Source organism: Sceloporus undulatus, chromosome 2 (genome assembly GCF_019175285.1).
Source record: "Sceloporus undulatus isolate JIND9_A2432 ecotype Alabama chromosome 2, SceUnd_v1.1, whole genome shotgun sequence".
Classification (NCBI taxonomy): domain Eukaryota; kingdom Metazoa; phylum Chordata; class Lepidosauria; order Squamata; family Phrynosomatidae; genus Sceloporus; species Sceloporus undulatus.
This window is the reverse complement of record NC_056523.1, coordinates 72,684,243-72,690,627: the sequence shown is the minus strand read 5'-3', so window position 1 is coordinate 72,690,627 and position 6,385 is coordinate 72,684,243.

Genomic DNA, 6,385 nt, shown 5'->3' with positions numbered 1-6,385 from the left:
AGGGATGCATTCCAAAGCATCTGGGGGGCTGCAGCTTGCTCACTTACTTATTTTTTGTATAGAACTGGCTCAGTACATTTTCCTGCCTGAGACAAAGATGGTCCTACCTCCACTGCAAATAGAAAAGTTGACCAGACTGGCAGTTGAATCTTAAGTCAAGAATGGCAACACAACAGCACCTGTGGGCAGGAGGGAAGCTTATGGGGTACAGGGGGAGCTGTGAGGCACACACAGTTCTGTGTTTGTAATGCCTTGACACAATTCTGTGCTCCTGCCTCTCTGTCCATATCTTGCTATCTGAGGAATCTGTCTCAATCTGCCTCATAGTAGGGCTGGCCCAGCTCAAGGAATCAGCTATTTTGTGATCTCCCAGTATAATGGCATGAAATATTGGTAGCATTTTGATAGCAGAAACAATGGAACCCAATCAAAGCTTAAAAGTGGTATTTTAATGAAGTAAGTGAGAATAAGGGATGTGATGGCTCAACGGTTAAGACACTGACTGAAGATTGCAAGATCAGCAAGTTGGGCCACAGTGAGCTCCCATCACCAGCCCCAGCTTCTGCCAACCTAGCAGCTTGGAAGCATGTAAAAGAGCAAGTAGATAAATAAGCATAGCCTGAAAGTAATTTTATACAATACAATATTTTAATAATTTTCAGCATGAAACAAAGTTTGTGTACAAACTGTACACTGAACCATCAGAAAGCAAAGCTGTCACAATCACCGGCATCCATGAAAAAAGTTTTAGTTTTTGGAGCATTTTGGATTCTGTGCTTCTGGATAAGGGTGACACAACATGTATGACAAATTTTTGCCTCACGTTATGGGGATGATACCATATTCATGGATTTTGGTAAGACGTTTCAAATAAATGCTGTCTTAAACTAAAGAAAGATATGCAAATTAATCTTACATTAGCCCTATTACTAATTTTTGGTGGTTCAAAATACCCCAATTCTGCTTATGGACATGGCTAATTTCTCTCTATAGCATCCTGTTGTTATAAATTTTGGGAGGACTCTAAAGAGATCTTGAAAACGTGGTACAATAACAAACAGATAATTACATAGGCATAAAAATTAACTGGGATATTTGGTTACAAAAAAACCAAAAAGAAACAAATCTTATTTTTATTTTACATTTCTATAGGAAAGCAGCCTTTAGATTTTTTTAATGCAGTAAGTGAAGCAGGAGAATATGATATTTATATTCAGATTGCACCATCCATTTTTAGAGCTTGCATACATTTTCCCCTTTCAAAATCTTGCTTGCCTTTCTGCCTTTTGTCTGCAGTGTGTTGACATGATTATATGGGGCAATATCAGGACAAGAAGGGGTGTTCTTTTTAAGAGTCAATGAGTTTTATTTTTCAAGTCTGCTAGCATCAAGCTACTTATCTCTCTATATATATTCATATTATGTGTTTCTCCTGTATTTACATAAGGAAATAATTATGTGTGGGTGGGTATGTTATCCATTGTATACTCCCAGCCTGAGGAAGAAGTGGCTAGATTGGTTTATGAACTTGGAATTTGTGTAAGTGGTTCTCAAGAATTGCTGTTTGAAATCTTGGTCTCTTAAGACTGGGCTCTTCATTTTACAGGCATATCTCAATTAACAAAGTTTATGTGTGTTCCTGAGTCTTGCTGCTTTAACAGAGAATTTGATACCTGATGCAGGAATAACATGGCAAAAGTTGGGATATGTTCCTGCACCACTAAAAAGAGCAGCTCAACATGTTGTAGCAAACCTATTCAAAACTAACAATATATGCATGGGAAATGAAACAACCAGGTCAGGTAAGCCTGACATAAGTAAACAAATAATAATAATAATAAAATCTTTATTTATAGCCCGCCTTTCCTTGGTAGATCAAGGCGGGTTACAAAGTACATAAATGTACAATTCCACAATAAACAAATACAACAATAAAACAGCAATAAAAATAAGTTAAAAATTACAGATTAAAAAGTCACATATCTAGCTTAAAGTGCAAGTGCGATGGAGGGGGAGCAGATATTACATCGATTAGGGGAAAGCTTGTTGAAAAAGGAAGGTTTTTAACCCCTTCCTGAATAGGTCAAGGGAGGTGGCCGAGCGGAGCTTGCCGGGAAGAGAGTTCCAGAGCTGCGGGGCCGAGATGGAGAACGCCCTCTGTGTTGTCGCAGAATATTTTGCATCTGGAACTTTCAACAGTTGCTTCCCGGCTGACCTGAGAGCGCAGGGCAGATTGTATGGGGAGAGGTGGTCCTCCAAGTACCCTGTGCCCAAGCCATTTAGGGCTTTATAGGTGATAACCAACACCTTGTATTGCACCCGGAAGCGAATAGGCAGCCAATGTAGATCTTTCTGCACAGGTGTTATGTGACTGGCCCTGGAGGATCCAGTGACCAGTCTTGCTGCCATATTCTGAACCAACTGTAGCTTCCGAGTATGGTACAAGGGTTGCCCCATGTAGAGCACATTGCAGAATTCCAACCAAGAGGTCACCAGAGCATGTACCACCGTTTCAAGGTCCCCCCAGCCCAGGTAGGGTCGCAGCTGGCGTATCAGCCAAAGCTGATAACAGGTGCTCCTGACCGTCGCATCCACCTGAGATGTAAGGTGGAGCAACGAGTCCAGGAGCACCCCCAAGCTGCGAACGGAGTCCTTCAAGGGGAGCGTGACCCCGTCCATCCCTGGGCCCGGGGAACCTATCACAAGCACTTCCGTTTTCTCTGGATTCAAGCTGAGTCTGTTTTTCCTCATCCAGCCCATTACCGACTCCAGACAGGCATTTAGAGGAGAGATGCCATCCTTGGTCACTGCATCAGTCGGGGACACAGAGAAACATATTTGGGTGTCATCAGCGTACTGATAACACCGTGCCCCGTGTCTCCAGATGATTTCTCCCAGCGGTTTCATGTAAATGTTGAATAGCATGGGGAACAGAATGGCTCCTTGAGGGACACCAGATGTAAGTGCCCTCTTATCGGAGCACACGTCCCCCAGCTGCACCATCTGGAACCTGCCCGAGAGGTAAGAACAAAGACATTATGAGCTTCCTGGAGACCACTTGTCTTTGTTCAAGATGCTTCCAGACATGACTTTTTCTTTCACAAGACTGCACTTTTTTGTATTTCCATTTTGTTGTGCAAATATAAAGGTTTCTGACTTTTGTTGTTGTTTTTTTTTAAACATGCTGGGAACTGATGAGACAGGTGTTTTCCAGTGGTGGAGCAGGGAGCATGCTGCCATAGATTGCTCCTCACTACTCCAGTAGGCAGGAAATACAGTTTGAGGGAGCCAGCACTAGGGGGAGCACACACCAACAGTCTCATTCCTGCCTCTGCTCCTTGTAGGTTAGCTAGAGCTGTCTTCTTCACTCTCTTTAATTTAAATGCTGTATTTCCTATTTGTTCTCTTCATCTGACTTATTTCTCTTCTCTGTCTTACCTTCAAAAAATCATTTTTTTTCTCTGTGTCATTATCCGATACAGCTTTTGCAGAGGTTAGGGATGCAGGATGCCTGCGAAAGTGGAAAACCCACACACAAAAGACAAACATGCTTGCTACAGACTTCTGCTGCACAAATCTCTGCTACTGAGGCCGCCTCTGCTATGCCTCCATTATTTCTGCTTTCTAGAATGATGACACAACTGCAAAAATCTTCTGCAGTGTCCTCGTCTTTTCCCTTGCCCTCCTCCTCTTCTCTGTCTCCTTTCCCAGCCCATACCTCCCTCCCCTGCCTTGGCACCATGACACCTCCACCTCACTCTGAGGCCACCTCTCCTGCCCCCTATGCCACTCATCACCTCCTTTTTTGTGAAGACCATTTAGTTCAACGAACTATCTTTCCAACCCTAAGCCTAATATTATCTACTCTGTTTTGCAATTACTCCAGTTTCATGGTGGTGTTTCCAAGCACCAGCCAGCAACTGGCACCATTTTGGGGCTGGGGCTGCTGATAAGCATCCATGCAACACAGATGCTCCTCTACTGAACTTGGTTGGCCTCAGTTTGTTTCCCGTTTTCCAAAAGACAGCAGAAAGTCATAAAGAGGCAATCTGCTTAGCAGGCATCAATATTACACCTGGAACTAGACAATGGAAAGCAGCCTAGAAGGAAGGCACAGTGGTGGAACGAGACATTGATGGCCCAGCAGTCAGAGCTAAAAGGAGAGCAGAGCTCTTAACTGCATGCCTGCATCAGTAGCACAACACAGAACAATGCTATTCTTTCCTTTTGCAGCAACAAGGGTGTGTGTGAGTGAGTGAGAAAAAATGAGAGAGAACAGACAATGGTCTATTGCCATCAATTGTTTTGTTCCCTCAGAAACATGACATCACATCTCAGTCAAAGCAACAATCCAGCGAAGCCAGACAACCCCGCAGCACTGTGTTAAGTCACTCAGGTATTTGCATCTCCGTTTTGATAAAAGGGGAAGATATTGTTACTAGATAGTGATGGACTAAGAAGCAGGTGGATTAAACTATTTAGCAGTAAATAAACATGCAAAAAGAAAAAGACAAGGCTGTGATAACATTCCAAAGTTCAAATGGTATTGTTGCATGACATTATCATTGGTAAATGTCTCTTCAGTGCTAACTCCCATGTCTTTTATTTTCACAGAATTTTAAATATTTTGCAAGGAATGCTCTGGTAGTAAGTCAGCAAGTGGCTTCTGGTCAAAATGTGAGTACACTGTGCTGTGGCTCCTATGGACAGATTTGGCGTGGTCTGTGTTACGCTGGGATGTTCTCACATTTGTATGGAGCCATTCATGTTCTGAGAGTTCATGTTTATAAGCCACTTTTTGAAGTAGTGCACCTGTGCAGATTTGTTCCAGTAACTCACACTTGCACAGAGCTATTTCATTTTATTGAACATACAAGAATTGATGCATACAAAATTATTGCACTGGGAAACAAAAAAGCACCATGGTGAAGCCTGCTAAGTGGCAAGCAGTAAATATAAGACAAATGACTGGAAAATAAAATACAGTTGCTTCAGAATGGATTGATGTACTTGCAAAGGCTGAGAAGGTTTCAGCCATGATCGCAAACCTTGGATAAACCATAGCTGCCCTGATTTAAATTCCAGGAGTGACTGAGGTTGGGGCTAAGCAGTTTAGAATTCAGAAATGGTTGGAAAAGGAAAAGCAAGATGGAAGGTAAAAGGAATGGTGGAGTAGTAGTGGTCTGAGACTTTAGCCAGGGATGTAGCCAGGATTTTAGGAAGGGGGGGGGGGTCCAGACTAAGTGCCACCATTATACTGGGGCTTGGGTGCGGTGGCGCAGCAGCATGCACCATTCATTTTTTTAACAGAAGGGGGGGTCCGGACCTCAAGACCCCCCCTTGGCTACGTCCCTGCTTTAGCTTAAAATGCATCTACATATACACAGCAAAAGAAAGGGGGCACTAAATGGGACAGCTATCAATTTGTAAGAAAAATACTATCCAAAGATAGACCAAGGTTGACAATTGAATACCTTCTCCTGAGGTTCTGCTGGACTTTTAGGAAGAAGAGTCAGGGATGTTGCAGTCTAACCGAAGCACTGGAAAACAAGAGATTTTAGGGGAAAAGTTTAGGGATGGATGTGTCAGGGAGGTCCTTGGAACCCAGAAGAAAGAGAGAGAGACTCAGCTGATAAGATTCTGTTAAGGCTCAGCTTAAAATGAGCTAGGTGAATCATGAGTCTTAGCACAGGGATTTCAGCAGGGAGGATAGCAAAACAGGACTTTTCAAAATGACAGCAGGAAAAAACAGAACTTCCAGAGATGGAGCAGTGGGGAAAGCAAACCCTTGGGGAGATTGGAGTAGAAAATACAACAAAACACTCTTCAGTGTGGAGGAAGCCAACCAAAACATGGAACTCTAAACTGAATGTTTTAATAGGGATTTTGGAAGAAAAACACACTATTATACCTGCCTTTTTTGTCCCTTTGTATGAGAAGATGCCTGTCACCAGAAGAAATCACGCCGACAGACCAGAAAAATGCCCCCACCAGCACTGGCCAAACTGGCTGACAACACAGAAATACTCATAATAGAGCAACATCCATTTTACCTGTCATAAGGGGATTCCTTAGCAGTAGAAAACCCTGTGATAGGTTTGCCTTAGGGTTGCCATAAGTCGGAAAGAACTTGAAGGCACACAACAACAACAACAACAACAGAGTAGAAAAGATAGCTCTTGTCTGGGTGCATTCACACAGAATTTCTTAACTTTTCAAGGAGTGTTCACTAACTGATTTGACCAAGAGACATTTTCAGTATCAGTTACTCCATAACTGTCTAGAGCGACTGTGGCTTTCCAGACAGCTTCTCTTTTCTAAGCATGTTCCAGGTTAACCAGAAATGTAAGTATAATATATACATACATACATACATACATACATA